This window comes from Balaenoptera borealis (genome assembly GCF_965194805.1).
Source record: "Balaenoptera borealis genome assembly, chromosome: 18".
Lineage (NCBI taxonomy): Eukaryota > Metazoa > Chordata > Mammalia > Artiodactyla > Balaenopteridae > Balaenoptera > Balaenoptera borealis.
The window spans coordinates 49,203,141-49,222,349 of NC_138877.1; positions in this window are offsets into that span (position 1 = coordinate 49,203,141).

Here is a 19,209-nt window from a genome sequence, read left to right on the forward strand (position 1 = left end):
GTGTGATGGTAAGCCATTGGAGGGTTTTAAGCAGGAGAGTGACCTGATTTGGTTTATAATTTTAGATCACTGACTACTCTGTGGATAATACATTGGGGAGGGGGATAAGAATAGGGGTAGAGAGACTTGTGAGGATTCCACTGCTTTAGTTAAGAGACAGATAGTGATGGCTAGGGTCTTAAAATTAGTAGTAATTTAGATTGAGGTATGTGAGTGAATTTGGGGTGTGTTTTGAAGAAGAAGGGGCTTCAGTTAAGTCTTAAAGGATAAGGTGGAAGGCAGTGGAAAGGTGGAAGAGTATTTGAAGAGTTAACGTCAAAACACAGGGTTGGTGGGATGGTCCTTCATCTTTTTAGGAGAATATTGGTTACACAGGTGTATACATTTAGCAAAACTCATTGAAATCTTACTTCACTGTGTATACATTTTACCCCCCCAAAACAAAACAAAACAAAACAATAAAAAAAAAACCACAGCAGAGATGGGTTGGAATGAGTATAGCAGAAGAAAGACCAGACTGGTCCAGAATGAAGTTCTGAACCCGTAAAATTGAATGTAGATGTTTTATACACGCTTCACTGAGTTAGGGTGGATTCCTGAGGCTGCAACATGAGATAAGTGGTATTTTAAGAATCTGAAAAAGAGGGACTTCCTTGGTGGTCCAGTGGTTAAGACTCTGTGCTCCCAACGTAGGGGACATGGGTTCGATCCCTGGTCAGGGAACTAAGATCCTGCATGCCACGTGGCACAGCCAAAAAAAAAAAAGAATCTAAAAAAGTGGATATATGTATATGTATAACTGATTCACTTTGCTGTACAGCAAAAACTAACACAACATTGTAAACCAACTATACTCCACTAAGAATTTAAAGAAAGAAATGGTAAGTAACTTGATGCAGGTGTTAACACTATGGTAATTATTTTGCAATATATAAATGCATTAAATAAATTGTACACCTTAAAAGTTGAATAAATTAGCTGTTTGTTATTCAAAGTGTGGTTACATCAGTATTACTTGGGGAACTTGTTAGAAATGAAGAATTTCAGACCCCACCCTTTACCTACTGAATCAGAATCTGTGTTTTCAACAAGATCCCTGAGTGATTCATATTAAGTCTGGGAAGAACTGGATTAGAAAAAATAGACTATAATGAGGTCACTTTGGACCTATCTGAAGAGGGCCTGAATGAAGTGTTGGCAATAGGGATGAAGAAATAATCTGAAACAATGCTGTAAATGGATAGTATATAGAGATGATGCTTTGGCATGCCAATAACAACAACAAAGTGTTCGGGTTTTTTGTTACATTGTTTGCATTTTGTACTCAAGTTTATCTTGTGTATCATCTTAAATATTTTAAATATTCCTAAGCAGTGTTCTGCCTGTTGCCTTGCTGGATTTCTCCTACATAATTTCTTTTTTTTAATAAATTTATTTATTTGTTTATTTATTTTTGGCTGCATTGGGTCTTTGTTGCCGCGCACGGGCTTTCTCTAGTCGCAGCGAGTGGGGGCTACTCTTCGTTGCGGTGCATTGGCTTCTCATTGCGGTGGCTTCTCTTGTTGCGGAGCATGGGCTCTAGGCATGTGGGCTTCAGTAGTTGTGGCACGCGGGCTCTAGAGCGCAGGCTCAGTAGTTGTGGCGCACGGGCTTAGTTGCTCCACAGCATGTGGGATCTTCCCGGACCAGGGCTCGAACCCATGTCCCCTGCATTGGCAGGCAGATTCTTAACCACTGCGCCACCAGGGAAGTCCCATAATTTCTTAATAGATTCTTAATCAGTGACATGTTTTAGCAAGAATTTACATAGTTTCTCCAAGTTTTCTAGGTTGAGTACTAACTTTTAAAATAATTTTTTTTTATTGAGGTATATTTGATTTACAATATTAGTTTTAGGTGTACAACATAGTGATTCAAAATTGTTATAGATTGTACTCCATTTAAAATTATTATAAAATATTGGCCATATTTCATGTGCTGTACAATATATCCTTGTAGGTTATTTATTTTACACATAGTAGTTTGTATCTCTTAATCCCATACCGCTATCCTGCCCTTCCTCCCTTCCCTCTCCCTACTCCCCTCTGGTAACCACTAGTTTGTTCTGTATATCTGTGAGTCTATTTCTGTTTTGTTATATTGATGCCTTTGTTTTATTTTTTTAGATTCCACATATAAGTGATAACGAACAATATTTGTTTTTCTCTGGCTGACATTTCACTAAGCATAACTCCCTCTAGGTCCATCCATGTTGTTGCAAATGGCAAAATGTCACTCTTTATGGCTGAGTAATATTACATTGTATATATACCACATCTTCTTTATCCATTAATCTGTTGATATACACTTTGGTTGCTTTCATATCTTGGCAATTGTAAATAATGCTGCTATGAACATTGGGGTTCATTTATCTTTTGAATTAGTGTCTTTGTTTTCTTCAGGAAAACTACACCCAGGAATGCAGTTGCTGGATCATGTGGCAGTTCTATTTTTAGTTTTTTGAGGAGCCTCCATACTATTTTCCACAGTGTCTGCACCAATTTACATTCCCACCAAGTGTATGAGGGTTTCTTTTTCTCCACATCCTCACTAACATTGATTATTTGTGGTCTTTTTGATGATAGCCATTCTAAGAGACATGAGGTGATATTGTGGTTTTGATTTGCATTTCCCTGATGATAAGCAATGTTGAGTATCTTTTCATGTGCCTGTTGGCCATTTGTATGTCAAGTTCTGGGTCATTTCTGTATGTTGCTGTTAAGGACCATAATATGTTTTGGGGAAATGGGACTGACTAAATGAAACTTTAAATTTTTTCTTGGTGGACTTTTGAGAGCTGACTACACATCACCTTTCACCAGGTGCAATGATTTGCTTTAAATTATTGAAACAGAGGAGCATTTATAAACTCTATAATATTTAACCCCTAATATATTGTGTTCATTTGTGACTAAAACAGAAGTTATCTGTATTTTGTGGTGAATCAAACTTTAATATATCTTAAATGCAAACGATCTTTAATTCTGTAAAAATTATTTAAACAAAGATCTGATTTAAATTTAATTTCCATCTTAGATTTGTGTACAGTATTTATTAGGTAAGCTTTATAATTGGACTGTGTATAACAAAAACCTGCTTATTTCATTTAATGAAAATAATATAGTTTAAGAGAGGTTTTTAGCCATTAATGTTTCTTTAAATTTATTTATTTTATTTTGTTTATTTTTGGCTGCTTTGGGTCTTCGTTGCTGTGTGTGGGATTTTCTCTGGTTGTAGCGAGCGGGGGCTACTCTTCATTGTGGTGCCCGGGCTTCTCACTGCTGTGGCTTCTCCTGTTGCAGAGCACAGGCTCTAGAGTGCAGGCTCAGGAGTTGTGGCACACGGGCTTAGTTGCCCTGCAGCATGTGGGATCTTCCCGGACCAGGGCTCGAACCCGTGTCCCCTGCATTGGCAGGCAGAGTCTCAACCACTGCGCCACCAGGGAAGCCCCTAGCCATTAATGTTTGACTACTACTATAGTTTTCAAAAGAAGCATCTATAGGCTTAAGATACCTATATTGATGCTTATAAAAAAATTGCAAAGAGGCATATTTTCATTACTCTTTAAAAACTTCTATTTATAGAAATTTATTTCTTTTAGGGAAAGTTTACATACATGTATATAGGTGTATATACATTATCTGGAAATTAATAAGTATATATGTGTATATATGTATGTACATATGCATATATGTGCATGTATATATATGTACCTACACATTCATACCTTGAATAGGAAAATAACTTTGGTCTAAATTCTCTGCATATTATTAAAATCCCTGACTGAAGTTAAAGTAAAACCAGTTTGAAAAGTGTGTAATCACTGTGAAGGTTTTTAGAGATAATTTAGATAGATTTGTACACACATAAAGTTTAATAATGTTTTAATCTTACAGAATTCTCTGGCAAGGTCTTAAAATGAGGTTCCTTGTGCTCTCAACAGAATTACTACCAAAAACCAAGTGTGGAATATACTGAGTTTTCAGATAGCAGAAAATAAGTTTTGTCACTGCCTTTGTTCCTTTTGATTTCAAATTTTGACCGCTACAAGCATAAGCTATCATGATTTGGACGATTCAGTGTCCTAAGGGCACTTTTTTTCTTGGTGCCAGTGGTGTCCATAGATGAGACCAGTCCACCATGCCTTAGTTTCACATAAATTCTTACTTGTTTTGCTTTTCTATAAAAGTTATTCTAAACCTTTCTCTTGATTTCTTCATTTAGGATAGTGGTTCTGAACCTGTCTGTTGCTTCCACCTGATAGGTGAGAGTCCCCAGTATGACATTACTACAGTCCAAGCCTAGATATTATAAGGGAGGCTATGTAGACAACAAAGACTATATAGATTATGAGCATTAATTTCTTGTCTAATTGATAGGATGGTTGGAAATCCCTGGTTTAGAGGCACTGAATGTACATAATCCATACTAAAAGCTATTTTGCAAAATGAATTATTTAAAATAATTTAAAATGCATAGAAATATGTACTAAAGCTGTTCTAATCTATGAGACAGATATGAGTGTAAATTGAATTAAAATAAAAATCCATATGGTCAAGAATAAATCGCAAATGATATGAGTGACACATTTTAGTTCATTTAAAACTCTGCCCTTTATCAACATGTAAACATAGTTGGTATTTAAATAACAGTAATTATGCTAATAACATTATGCTAAAACATAAACATTGTTTATGTTGCATTGCCTACTGAGAGTTTAACTACCTATGGTTGAAGAATGACAAAAGATGGGTTTGAATTTTCCTTAGGGCTCAGTAGTAGAAAGTTATTTTCCTTTATTCTGCCCTGAATACTAAGTATTTGAAGGCAGACATTCCTCCCATCCTCCACCACCACTGGTAGAAGTATACACATTTGATAATAGTGTATACAGTTAATGGGAATGTTACATTGTTTATATATATTTTTTTACCATTGAAACCCAAACATATTTCATGGTCTGGGTATAATTTAAAGGAAACATTCTTATGAAGAACTGATTTCCTTTTTAAACAAAATGCACATGCCTTAAATAGTTCTTCATTTTAATATGATAATATTTGCTCTCATAGCTGTATTCTGGTATGGCTTAATAATCAGCTACATATGAAGTATTTGAGATAACAGTACAGTAGTACTGATTTTGTTTTAAGAACCTTAGAAAATATGACTTGTGGGCAAAATAAACACAGAAAGAATGTTTAAAGCGAACTATTCACCTTACTGTTTTAGTTTTTACTATGCTTTTTTCCATTTTCAGAACCCATGTATCTCATTTGCTACAAGTATTCCAGTGGAGGCTCTTACATTCCCAAGGTTAGTAGCCGTCTACTGTTTACTTGCTGTGCACGCAATGCCTAGAGAAAGTGACTTCTATAGCTAAATTAATAAAACATAGGAGAGAAAATGCTTAGGCCAATTTATTCATATCCCTCCAATATTACTTCTATAGTTTATAGCTATGTAGATATTAAGAATTTGTTGAGCAATTAACCTGGTTTAAAATGGGATCCAGTTATTCTCAAACTTTTCCATCTCAGGAACCCGTTAACACTCTTAAAAATTATTGAGGAGCCCAGAGAACCTTTATAGGTTATATCTGTTGATCTGTAAGTATTAAAAATTAATTAATGCAAATTTTAAGAATTTTTATGTGTTCATTTAAAAGTAAAAATAAACCCATTACAAGTTAACAAATAACATTTTAATTAAAATAACTCTTCTTTTAAAATTTAGTGAGAAGAGTAGCACTATTTCACATTTAACAAAATGCAAACTCTCTTTAATATCTGACTTATCAAAGACAGCTAGAGTCTCCTTTCTGATAATGAAAAGTGCTTGCTGAAGTTGGCAGTTTTGGGAGTCGGTGGTGATCTATGTCAAAACAATTTGAAGATAGTCATTGGAGGACAAAGTCAGTGTCTTCTGCATAGCATTTTATCCTCAGAGTCTGGTACAGTGCTTGGTATATAGTAGGGCCCAGATGATATTCAGTAGGTGATTGAACTATACTGCAGTGGGTTGAGATGTGAATAGAGGGTGAAGACATGGATTCAGGGAGCACAGACACCACCTTCAAGGCACTTGGTTGAGAACAGGAGAGAAATTAGGTCATAACTGGATTCAGAGCAGGATCAGAGAGGTCTTTTAAAAGAGTGTTTCTTTGTGAGGAAACAAAAACAAAAACAGCGGAGAGAAACTGAGAATACAGGAAAGAAAAGGGATGACAGGGGGACCTATGGAGGGTGGGGATGGGTAAGATACGTATCATCTAGCAAAGCATTTCATACTTTAATGAGCATATGAGATCCTAGATCTAGTTAAAATGCAGATTCTGAAACTGTGTGTTTCTAACTAGCACCCAGGCTGCTGGTCTGAGGACCTCACTATGAGTAGGGAGATTCTAGAACCCAGCTGAAGAGGTGAACCTTGGAGGAGGAGTAGATACCTCTTCCATTGAATTGGGAGATCTTGGCTGATGGAACATTTTTAAGAGAGAAATTTTTTCTCTAATATCCAGTTAGTACCCTTTCCCTTTCTAAATTCCCTGTCTAGTATTTAGAATTTCAGTGTTCCCACAATGCTTGATTGATAGCATGATACTGAGGTTATGACATAAAATACAGTGATTTTACTATTTAAAAAAAGAGACATTATTAGGATCACTAACAATGGTCTAAATGTCATTGCTTCATAAACAGAGCTCAGACTTTGGTGTTAGACACGGTTTGATTCTTGGCTGCTCTGACTCTGAGTGGTTTTGGGCTGTTAACACCTTAAGTAAAAGTACTTTCATGCAGATTTTTTTTGTGAGAATTACAGATGTAGTACATAAAAGCCAGCACACAAAAAGTGGTGTCTATCATTACTACAATCACTCCACGAGTGCAATAAGCTATACTGAATGTACTTTCAAACTTTGTTTCATGAATCATCAGATTCATCTAATTTTTTAAATAATTTAAATAAGAAGGTGGAATGAACAGATCAAATTTCATTTCTATGCACAAAAGAACTGTGCATATTTCTTCTATAACTCGGACATGGTTTAACTTAAAAAAAATCTCAAAATAGCTCAAGTTAGCGGACATGCAATTTTAGCAAGGATGACTGGAATTTTGGTCTTTCCTGTAATACTATTATATCCAAGCAATCCAAGCATACTGCTCATTAGAAAACATTTTTATCTGAATCTTTTACCCTTGGGGGCCAAGAATGCTGTTTTTCTTTTTTATAGCTATGTTTATGGAATGTAAATCACCCTGAGCAATTATTTCGACATTTCAAGTTATTATTACTATGCGTTCTTCACTTACAGCTATTTGAATTTTGACAAATTTCAATACAGTGACAAAACAAGGTCAGGTACATTCAATATAAGGTTATGGTGTACACCTATTTTAATTTGTTAGATCTACTATGAAGAAAATGAGGATATACAATATTTCACTTTTTACAGTTGGACTTCCTATACTAAGAACAGACCTCTGAGCTCTGGGAATTTTGAGGCAACTGGTCATTGCCCAGTGTCTGCGTATGTGTGGGCTGGCTGTATCTCAGGGAGGGAGTCAGCAGCACAGAAGGTAATAGTCCCTTGACTACTTCTATATTGTTGCTTTGAAAACAGCAAGGCAGAATGTCCTCATTTGGCTTTCTTCAGGAAACACATGCAGATGGCAGAGAGGAACTCAGTAGAAGGTTAAGAAATAAATACTGCAATTGAGATAAAAATTAAGTCAACATTCCAGACTATTCCCAGGCACATTTTACCTGAACTTTTTTATTTTTTAAATTAATTAATTTATTTTTGGCTGTATTGGGTCTTCGTTTCTGTGCGAGGGCTTTCTCTAGTTGTGGCAAGTGGGGGCCACTCTTCATCGCGGTGCGCGGGCCTCTCACTGTCGCGGCCTCTCTTGTTGCGGAGCACGGGCTCCAGACGCGCAGGCTCAGTAGTTGTGGCTCACGGGCCTAGCTGCTCCGCGGCATGTGGGATCCTCCCAGACCACGGCTCGAACCCGTGTCCCCTGCATTGGCAGGCAGATTCTCAACCACTGCGCCACCAGGGAAGCCCTTACCTGAACTTTTATTGCCAGTATTCACAGTATTGCAAATAATTAGCTCTGTCTTATCTATTTCATAATCATCGTTGATCTCTTGCACTGGTAGAATATGCGCGGATGGTGGGAGATATTAATATAGCATAAAGCATATTGTAATTTGTAGCGTGCTTTCACATACAAGGTGATGAGGGCGTGCAGAAATGTCAGCCAAGCTACTTGAAGCCAGTTGTAGTTTAGGTTTGCGGGCCCCGTGTTATTAAGATCCTGCTGGACTTTGCTTTGAAAAGTTTTTCTCATTCTTCTTCTAAATCTTGTAATTGTTAAGTACTACCTTCATAATTCATGCTCCTATTCTAATCATGCTTTTAAGAGCTTTAAGAATTCTAAGCCCAGGGATCCCTTCAAAAGGACCTGACTAGAAATGGATGCTTATGGTGGGTGCCATGCTGATTTACAACAACTATCCTAACCTGACATTAGATCTATTCAACAGATACAGCAATAAACATGGAGGATACTGATGTCTGATTCTGAAAAATTTAGTTATGCAAATATTAGTTATTATTAGTTAATATTAGTTTAGTTATGCAAAATTTAGTTTTCTCTACTGCGTTGGCTGAGTATATCAGGATACCAATTAAAAGAAGATCTGAAAATTAATAACTCCTGCTCTTTTGATGTAACATCCAATAAACTTTTCTCTGGCCATAATGGCTTAAAGAACTAAGCACTTCCTTGGCAAAGAATTTTTCTGGCATGAAATATTACTGTAAACATTTTTTTGTTGTATAACTTAAAATGAAAGGTTAATTTTACATTGCAATTATTTTGCAAATGATATGAAATTTCTACAAGCCACTAGAAGAGCAAAAATAATTTTAAGTGTCTCTAAAATTTGAATTAAAGTAAAAATATTCTTAGTATTTTATCGGGTACATATTTGTGTTTGACTTTTTTGGGACCAGCACTTGTGTATCTTGGTATCTCTGCTAGCTAGTATAGTGCCTTGGAAACTCAGTAAATGTTTGTTGTTGCTCAATAAATATATGCTGATTAGTTAATTTTCATTTTTCTGCATGTTAATGGTTTAGCTTTCCTAGTCATGAATTTTTATGCAGATATAAATTTGGAGATTAAAAGAAATTCTGGAAGGACTATTCCTATTAAGGTAAAAATTTTCTCTAATTTCTAAGCCAGAACCAGAAAAGTCAAAGCATTTTCTGAATAATTAAATTGGTAATTTATTGTAGGTGTTGTCAAGTAAAATTTTTCTTTGAAAATGGTGAAAACCTAGGCTATTGAAGTTTATCAATTTAGGTTTGTTTTTTGTCTTTTTTTAGAAGGAAGTTAAGAGTGGCTTTATTATTAACAGTAAAGTAGACACCAGGATAATACAAAACATAAAAAACAGAAACAGAGAGGAACATTACATAATAACAAAAGAGTCTATCCATCCAGAAACATAGTAATCCTAAATGCTTGCACCAAAAAATAGACTTCAAAATATGAAAAGCAAAAAATGATGACATTGAAAGCAGAAATAGACACATCAAGACCCCTTAATTTAGATTTGTTTTTAAATATGTTATAGGAAGATAAAAATTATTGAAAATTTGGCCATGGTATAATTATTAATAAGATTTTAGAAAGTGAAATGATGGGTAAATAACATTCTTCTGGCCTATTCCACCACTAGGAGAATAAAGTCAGTTCATAAATGCATATGATACCCAGGTGTCTCTTGGGTATTCCTACATCTTTGATCTTTTGGAGTTACGTCTCCTTTAATTTTCAAATAGAATGCCTTGAATGACTATTCTAACTTCCCCAAATATCTCCAAGGATTTTTAAGAGTATATGTATCTCCAGCCTTCTCTGGTTCAATTGTATGTTTCTGCTGAATTGTCAATTTCTGTTTCAGTCTCTCAACTATGACAGACACTGATCTTTCCCAGGTAGCACTTTGCCTCATGTAGGACATTACCGTACCCTTCAAAGCACCACTAACATAAAGCTGTGTATCCAACTTTACCAAAGGTCTCCATACGTCAGGAGAGAATTAGAATATAACAATGTCCACCACTACCTTAAATCTATACTTTGAATATAACTATTTCTCGAATCTAAGGCAAAAGAGTTAAACCTTTTGCAGGTATATCCAGCTTCCTAGCCTTTCTGCCCTACATCAGAGTCCACCCTGTACTTGTTTGTTGGAGAAAACACCTTTCATAAATATTTCACAGGGCCAATTTCCATCCTACTTTAAGAATATTCCACTCACTACCTACAGGAGTTGGTTTCTCTCTAGGACTCATTAGACATCCTTAGACACAAGAATGCACACAGGGGGACTTCCCTGGTGACGCAGTGGTTAAGATTTCACCTGCCAATGCAGGGGACATGGGTTCAAGCCCTAGTCCGGGAAGATCCCACACGCCGCAGAGCAACTAAGCCTGTGCGCCACAACTACTGAGCCTGTGCTCTAGAGCCCATGAGCCACAACTACTGAGCCCACATGCCACAACTACTGAAGCCCACGTGCCTAGAGCCTGTGCTCCACAACAAGAGAAGCCACCACAATGAGAAGCCCACGCACCACAATGAAGAGTGGCCCCCGCTCACTGCAACTAGAGAAAGCCCGCATGCAGCAATGAAGACCCAATGCAGCCAAAAATTAATTAATTAATTAATTTAAGAAAAAAAGAATGCACACAGGCGTACATTTTCCACGGTTTGAGTTGTGATGAAAGTGGTGGGATGGTGATGAATACTTCTAGCAGAACAATACAGGATGGCTGTTGGCATAACAAATTCTGTCTACGTTGAGGTTTCTGGGCCAGTAGGAAGTAAACTTACTTCTCCTGATGTCTTTTGATCTCCTCTGGGTTCCTTTTGGGTAAAATACAAGATCTCCCAAGGTCAAACAATTATTCTCAGGGATTGGACAACCTAAGTGCATATCATGGGAAGGAAACACATCTCTAAAGCCAACATATCTTGCAAAGAATTTTTCCTGATTGTAGTAAACAGCCTTTTACATTTTACACAGCAAAGTTGCAAGCCCTTTTCCCCTATATTCTTCTTATTATTTAGATCATGACCAGAGGTCTATCTCTGCAAAAATAAAATGGAGTCTATTATAATACTTCTTCAAATAACAAAGCCATATATAGCCCTGATCATTACCTTTATTTATTCAAAGATCCAGCGGAAGAAGATATATGACATGTGTAATCTATGGGGATGTTTGCATGTCTGTGTTTGTGTGTGTGTGTGTGTGTGTGTGTATGTGTATAGCCTTGACCCATATCAAAGTCTTAGGCAGGGCTTCCCACCCCAATCTCCCCTACGCCCCAATTACTTATCTAAGCAGAAATGGAGCAGTGGATAGATGACTTCTCTCCCTGTTCCTAGAAAACCCCAGTGTCATGGATTTTTTTTTTTTTTTTTAAACTTCAGTTACATAGGATTGAAATTGGCCTGACTGGTCTATGTCTGTCTACAAGCGTCTATAGTAGAGTGTCCACGGATGGACAATTCCTAGTCCAAGAACTCCTGGTAGACTGATGGTTTACGTCAGAGACCATCTGGTTTTGTTCATGATCCTTGTGAGCATTCTAAATTGACCTCTAGGACTTCCCTGGTGGTGCAGTGGTTAAGAATCCGCCTGCCAATGCAGGGGACATGGGTTCGAGCCCTGGTCCAGGAAGATCCCACATGGCGCAGAGCAACTAAGCCCGTGTGCCACAACTACTGAGCCTGCGCTCTAGAGCCCACGAGCCACAACTACTGAGCCCGCATGCCACAACTACTGAAGCCCACGCACCTAGAGCTAGTGCTCCGCAACAAAAGAAGCCAACACAATGAGAAGGCTGTGCGCCACAACGAAGAGTAGCCCCTGCTCGCAGCAACTAGAGAAAAACCCGCGCTCAGCAACAAAGACCAAATGCAGCCAAAAATAAATAATTAATTAATAAAAAACATAAATTGCTGTTGTTTAAAATAAATAAATAAACAAACAAACTGACCCCTACATTCAAGGAAATCCCTTTGCTTTGTTTCATAAAGAACCTTCTGAAGGAGGTGGGACCAAAGCTGGCCTCTTCTGTGGTTATTTCCAACCTTTGAGGGAACACCTGACTCTCTGTGTAGACTATTTCATGGCTGTGCTGGAACTCTGAAGACTAGACAAAGGCTTCAGTTCTTTCTTTTTTTTCTTTTTTTAAAGGTAGAATATTTATTTATTTAGGCTGCGCTGGGTCTTAGTTGCGGCACTTGGGATCTTCATTGCAGCATGCAGACTTCTTAGTTGTGGCATGTGGACTCTTAGTTGCAGCATGCATGCGGGATCTAGTTCCCCGACCAGGAATGAACCTGGGCTCCCTGCATTGGGAGCGCAGAGTCTTACCCACTGGACCACCAAGGAAGTCCCAAGGGGTTCATTTCATAGCTGTTTTGTAAGGTCTCTTCACTCTGCGTGATGGTGAGCATGAGATGTGCTAGAGATCACTTTGATCTCACTACTGATGCCCAGACAACTACTAGGGCTAAATCTAGGAGCACAACTTAGGTCTCTTTTTCCCCGGGCCAGTCCATTTTGTAGTTTTGGAAACCTTTCCTTTTTGAAGCTAATATTTTTTGATATCCACCCACTATTCACAAAATAGGAAGAATGAAGGGGTTATTTTAAAAAATGTAGTTTGAATTTTTCGAAGTTTCTTATAATATATGGCTGTTTCCTCCCTGCAAAAATAAAATGAAATCTTTTATACTTCAAAATATAAATAAAAATGGCTATTACAATTCTAAGTTAATAACACAGTAAATGCTGTGCTTCATTTTTTTTCCTGTTTTTTTTAGCAGAACAAGTTGAACAGACAGTAATGTTGTTGCTCTTTTCAAGTAAACTTAATGAGAGCTCAGGTAGAACTTCTGTGCCAAAACATAAAAACACTAAACAGAAAGAAAATGTTTTAGAGAAAACAGGGCTTGACTATTCTTATCTTTGATTATCATTACTAAATATATCCTTTTAGGGAAAATACAGAGTTCGTTTTACTCATTTCACTAGGTTGCAGGAAGAGAAGTTTAGTAAACAGATATTCTCTCTTTCTTCTTACCCAGAAGCCCCAGTAGTTTATTTTAAAGATAATTTTAGGGTAAGTCCTTTTGATCTTACTGCTATCACTTAGAGAATTATAGTGTGGTTTTGCAAATCTGGCTAGAATGCAGGACCTTAACAACAAAAAAACCCCAACAAAAACCAAAGTCTTAGATTCTCTGTTAAATCATTTGAGTTCAACGATAGGAAACTCTTGTACATGCTGAAAAAATGAAACAAAACAAAAAACCCCAAAGCCTTAAGATCTTTACAGTAGGAAGAAAATAACCAACTACTCTTCAAATTATGGGGTTGGTCCCATGTTTTGAAAGTTACCATCTCTACTGGTCTCTTAATAAGCTGTCTGTGCACACAGGGGGAAGGTCAATAAGAACCAAGGGCTTCTATCTAGGCTATCCCATCTCCCCTAGCAGACTCAGAAGACGTGTTTAGGACCCCTGCCTTCATCCACTGGGCAAAGCACTCATTATCATCATCTTAAGGCTGTACTGAAAACTTCCTCAGTATTTGTCTGCCTTTTGGGGGAGTGATATAATACGGATTCACCTAGAATATTTTCCCTTTCTGCCTCCTGCCCATCTACATTCCTCCCTCTTACCTTCATTTCTTAAATATTGTCTGTAACATCGTGGCTACTTTTTTCTCCCTGGCTTCCATTTCCAAATGTAGGATTAAACCTACCTTTCTGAATATCATTATGTAAGTACTGACAACATCCGTAATCCTTTAATTACCAACACTGAAGGATGTATTTTTGTGGGCAAAGATGGGATAATTAGAACTTTATCATTATATATATATTTTTTCTGTTTACGTGAACTTTTATTTTTTTCCAGCTTTATTGAGACATATAACATATATTGACATATAACATTGTGTAAGCTTAAGGTGTACAACATGATGATTTGATACATGTGTAATTGTGAAATGATTACCACAATAAGGTTAGTAAACACTTCCATCACCTTACATAATTACCATTTCTTCTTTTTTTGTGGTTATAACACTTAAGTTATACTCTTGGTAACTTTCAAATATATAATAAAGTATTGTTAACTATAATTACCATCTTGTACATTAGATCCCCAGAACTTATTCATCTTAAATCTGGAAGTTTGTATCCTTTGACCATCTTTCCATTTCCACCAGTCCCTGCCCCTGGCAATCACCATTCTAGTCACTATTTCTGTGAGTTTGGCGTTTTAAGATTATATATATATATGTATGATATATGTGTATATTTTCTTTATCCATTTATCCATTGATGGACACTTTGGTTATTTCCATGTCTTGGCTATTGTGAATGTTGCTGCAATGAATATGGGGTTGTAGATACCTCTTCAAGATAGTGACTTCATTTCCTTCAAATATACATTCAGAAATGGAATTACTGGATTACATGGTAGTTCAATTTTTAATTTTTTGAGGACCCGCCATAATATTTTCCGTATTAGCTGTATCAATTTACATTCCCACCAACAGTGCACAGGGTTCCCTTTTCCCAGCATTCTTGCCAACACTTATCTCTTGTCTGATGATAGCCGTTCTAACAGGTGTAGGATGATATCTCATTGTGATTTTGATATGCATTTCCCTGATGATTAGCGATGCTGAGCATCTTTTCATGTGCCTGTTGGCCATTTGTATGCCTTCTTTAGAAAAATGTCTATTTTTTAAATCAGATTTTTGTGTGTGCTGTTGAGTTGTATGAATTACTTATATATTTCAAATATTAACCTCTTATCAAATAGATGGTTTGCAAATACTTTTTCCATCTACATTCTGTAGATTACCTTTTCATTTTGTTGATTGTTTCCTTTGCTGTGCAGAAGCTTTTTAGTTTGATGTAGTCCCACTGGCTTATTTTTGCTTTTGTTGCCTGTACTTCCGGTGTCATCCAAAAATCAGTGTCAAGACCAGTGTCAAGCAGCTTTCTCCCTATTTTTTTTCTAGGAGTTTTACGGTTTCAGGTATTACAATTAATTTATTTCCTGTTAGTTTCTGTTAGTGAACGGTATAAAATAGGGGTCCAATTTCATTCTTTAGCATGTGAATATCTGGTTTTCCCAACACCCTTTATTGAAGAGACTATAATTTCCTAATATGTATTCTTGGCTCCCGTGTCAAATATTAGTTGACTATATATTTGTGAGTTTACTTCTGGGCTCTTGATTCTCTTTCATTGTTCTATGTGTCTGTATTCATACTAGTATCATACTATTTAGATTACTACAGCTTTGTAATAAAATTTGAAATCAGAAAGTGTCATACCTCCAGTTTTGCTCTTCTTTCTCAAGATTGCTTTGACTATGCAGGGTCTTTTGTGGTTCTGTACACATTTGTCGATTGTATTTTCATTGCTGTGGAAAATGCCATTGGAATTTTAATAGGGATTGCACTGAATCTATAGATGACTTTGGGTAACGTGGACATTTTAACAATGTTAATTCTTCTAATCCATGAACACTGGATATCTTTTCATTTAGAATTTGTGTCTTCTTTAATTTCTTTCATCAGTCTCTTGTAATTTTCAGTATACAGATCCTTAACCTCCTTGGTTAAATCTATTTCTAAGTATTTTATTGTTTTATAAATAGGATTATTTTCTTTCTTTTTCAGGTAGTTTGTTATTAGTGTATAGAAATGCAAATAATTTTTGTATGTTGATTTTGTATCCACAACTTTACTGAATTATTTTATTGGTTATAAGCTTTTTGGTGGATTCTTCAGAATTTTCTCTATATAAGATCCTATCATCTGCAAACAGAGAAAATGTCATTATATTGAATGTATTTTTTCATCTACCTTCTAGGAGTGATTCTTCCTGTTAATAAATGTGTTTTATAAGCATGAAAAATACACCGGCCATTCGGATGTTGGCTATCTGAATCCATGAGGGTTGACATTTTTATGAACCATATTCAACCAGAGTATAAGACTCAGTTATTTTATGAGAAGTGTTTCCACTGTACCTGTCTCTTCTTGCAATTCTTTCCAGCCACAAAGTCCCTTCATTCTTATAATCTTTGCCCCAGGCATCGTCCAGCCCAGTGCTTCCCTGCCCCTTCCTCTTTCATAACACAGAGTAACTCCTTTCCCCCAGTTCACCTAACTCCTCTCTACTCTACCCCACACACTTGTTTAAAAAAACTTGGGCACCTCTACTGAACCAAAGCACTAATCAATGAAGCCAGTCTCTCCCTGTAGAGCAGTGGTTCTCAACTGGTGGTGATTTGGCCCCCAGGAGACATTTGGCAATGTCTGGAGACATTTTTGATTGTCACATCTACAGGGGTGCTACTAGCATCTAGTGGGTGGAGGCCAGGGACGCTGCTAAATATCCTACAATGCACAAGACAATCCCTTATGACAAAGAATTATCCAGCCCAGATTGTCAGTAGTATACCTGTTGAGAAATCCTACTGTAAAGAAATTCTTGTATTAGCTTCAGTAATCTTTGGTATTTTCTACTCTGCTCCTATCAATGTTTTATTACTTCTGTGCATTAAAAGTTATATATTTTATACCCATACGCACACCAGTCAATAATCAATTGTTGAACACCAGATACGTGTCAGGCAGAGTTAGGCACTCCTAAGTTGCTCATAGTTCTATGAGGAAAACAGACAATATAATACCTCGTGATTGAAGGGGCTATGATTACATAAAGAAAAGGTGCCTGGGCTTCCCTGGTGGCGCAGTGGTTAAGAATACGCCTGCCAATGCAGGGGACATGGGTTCGAGCCCTGATCCGGGAAGATCCCACATGTCGCGGAGCAACTAAGCCCGTGCGCCACAACTACTGAGCCTGTGCCCTAGAGCCCACGAGCTACAACTACTGAGCCCGCATGCCACAACTACTGAAGCCCACGTGCCTAGAGCCTGTGCTCCACAACAAGAGAAGCCACCGCAATGAGAAGCCCGCACACCGCAATGAAGAGCAGCCCCTGCTTGCTGCAACTAGGGAAAGCCCACGCACAGCAAGGAAGACTCAACACAGCAAATAAATAAATAAATAAATTAATTAATTAAAAAAAAAAAAGAAGGGGTACCTAATGTAGCCCAGGATGATCTGCAAAGATATTTTGAAGGATTCTGAGAAGGAAGAGGCCTGAATTGAACCTGGAAGAATACGTAGGAGAAAGCCAGGCAAAGAAAGGGAGAGAAGCACGTTTCTCACAAAGGGCAAAACATGGGTCAAGACACATGGTTAGAGAAGAGGGCAGCAGCAAGTCCTCAAGGATGTCAATGTGCTGGCAACGATCAGATGGCCCTTAAGCTGGCAACTGGGAGTCCTTGAAGGAGGAGTTAATTGGGTAGAATGATAAGATTTAATTTTACAAAGGTCATACAATTTCTGAAATCCGGCTGAGAGCTAATGAGGGCCTGAACTAAAGTAGAAATGAGGATGAGTAAGAGGGGCCAATTGCTGTGATATTGAGGAGACAGAAAGGACAGGACTGGGGATGGGGTGGACATGGAGGTAAGAGATGAGGAAGTCCAGCATGACCCCCAAATTTCAGGTGTGGTACCATTTACAAGTCAGGGAAGGCAAGGGGAAGTTTGTGGGATGAGATAGAAAGTCAATTTTGGACGTATCTTTGTGTCATACAAATGTTTTCATTTATAAAAGTAGTATACATGTCTCTTACCAAAAAATTGTAGAAGAGAGAGAAGTATGAAATGTCCATTCACTCAGCGTTAAACTTTGGATGGAGTTTCGTTTTGTTTTGTTTTGTTTTGTTTTGTTTTGGCTGTGCTGCCTGGCTTGCGGGATCTCAGTTCCCTGACCAGGGACTGAACCCCCGCCACATCAGTGAAAACCCCCAATCCTAACCACTAGGCCACGAGGGAACTCCCATATTTTGGGAGGGAGTGGAGTTTTTTCCAATTTGTTCTATGTGGAAAATTATGCATTTTAAAAATACAATCATAGTGGGATGAACTGGGAGATTGGGATTGACATATATACACAAATATATATAAAATAGATAACTAATGAGAACCTGCTGTAGAGCACAGGGAACTCTACTTCACTTTGCTGTACAGTAGAAACTAACACAACATTGTAAAACAACTATACCCCAATTAAAAAAAAATACAATCACAAATTTGGGTGCTTTATAGATGTTTTTTCCCCACTTCATAATATATTTTTAAACATCTCTCTGTGTCATTGAACATCCTTTTACATTTTTATTGACTGCACAATATCTCACTCTATGGAAGAACCATAATTTACTCCACCATCCCTATTGTTTAGATTGCTTCGAGATTCTCATTTCTAGCAAATCATGTGTAATGCCCTCACAGGTTGAGTCCTCCAGAAACTGACAGAAATGCCACTTGAAACATAAGATACTTATTAGGGATTGACCCCAGGGAAGTAAAGAGGGAAGGAACAGCAATGGGCAAGGGAGATGTTGAACTATGACAGAGGCTGACAGCTTCAACAGACCTCATATCTACAGAAAGGGCCCATCAGAGTTGTCCTGAATTGGGTGGAAATGACTGGGCTTTTATAACCTCACTCAATCACCAGACAAGGGCTGCTCTGGCAGGGGCATGATCTCAGGTGAGGCTGCGCTCTGTGGCCGAGGTAGACTTCCAAAGGGAGGTTTGGCCAGTGCATCTCTGTGTCCACTGCAGATGCTCATTGCGTGCATATATCTTCACTCATATCCTTAGGATAAATTCCCAGAAGTAGAATTGCTGCAGTAGAACGTGGGCATTTTAAAAACTTTTAATATTTATTACCAAATTACCTTCCAGAAAGATGGGTCACTTTCTCCTACCAACAGTTCAGTTCATCTCTAATATATAAGAACATGACAATTGTACTGTTTTATGTTTTTAAATATTGAAAGGCACCTCAAATTCTTTTGGAAAATAAATAATATCTGTGATGTTTTGTTACTGTGAATTTCATTTTTTAACTCCTAAGGCAGGTTACCTTTCTCTATAGAGCTGTATAAATCTTTCCAAAAG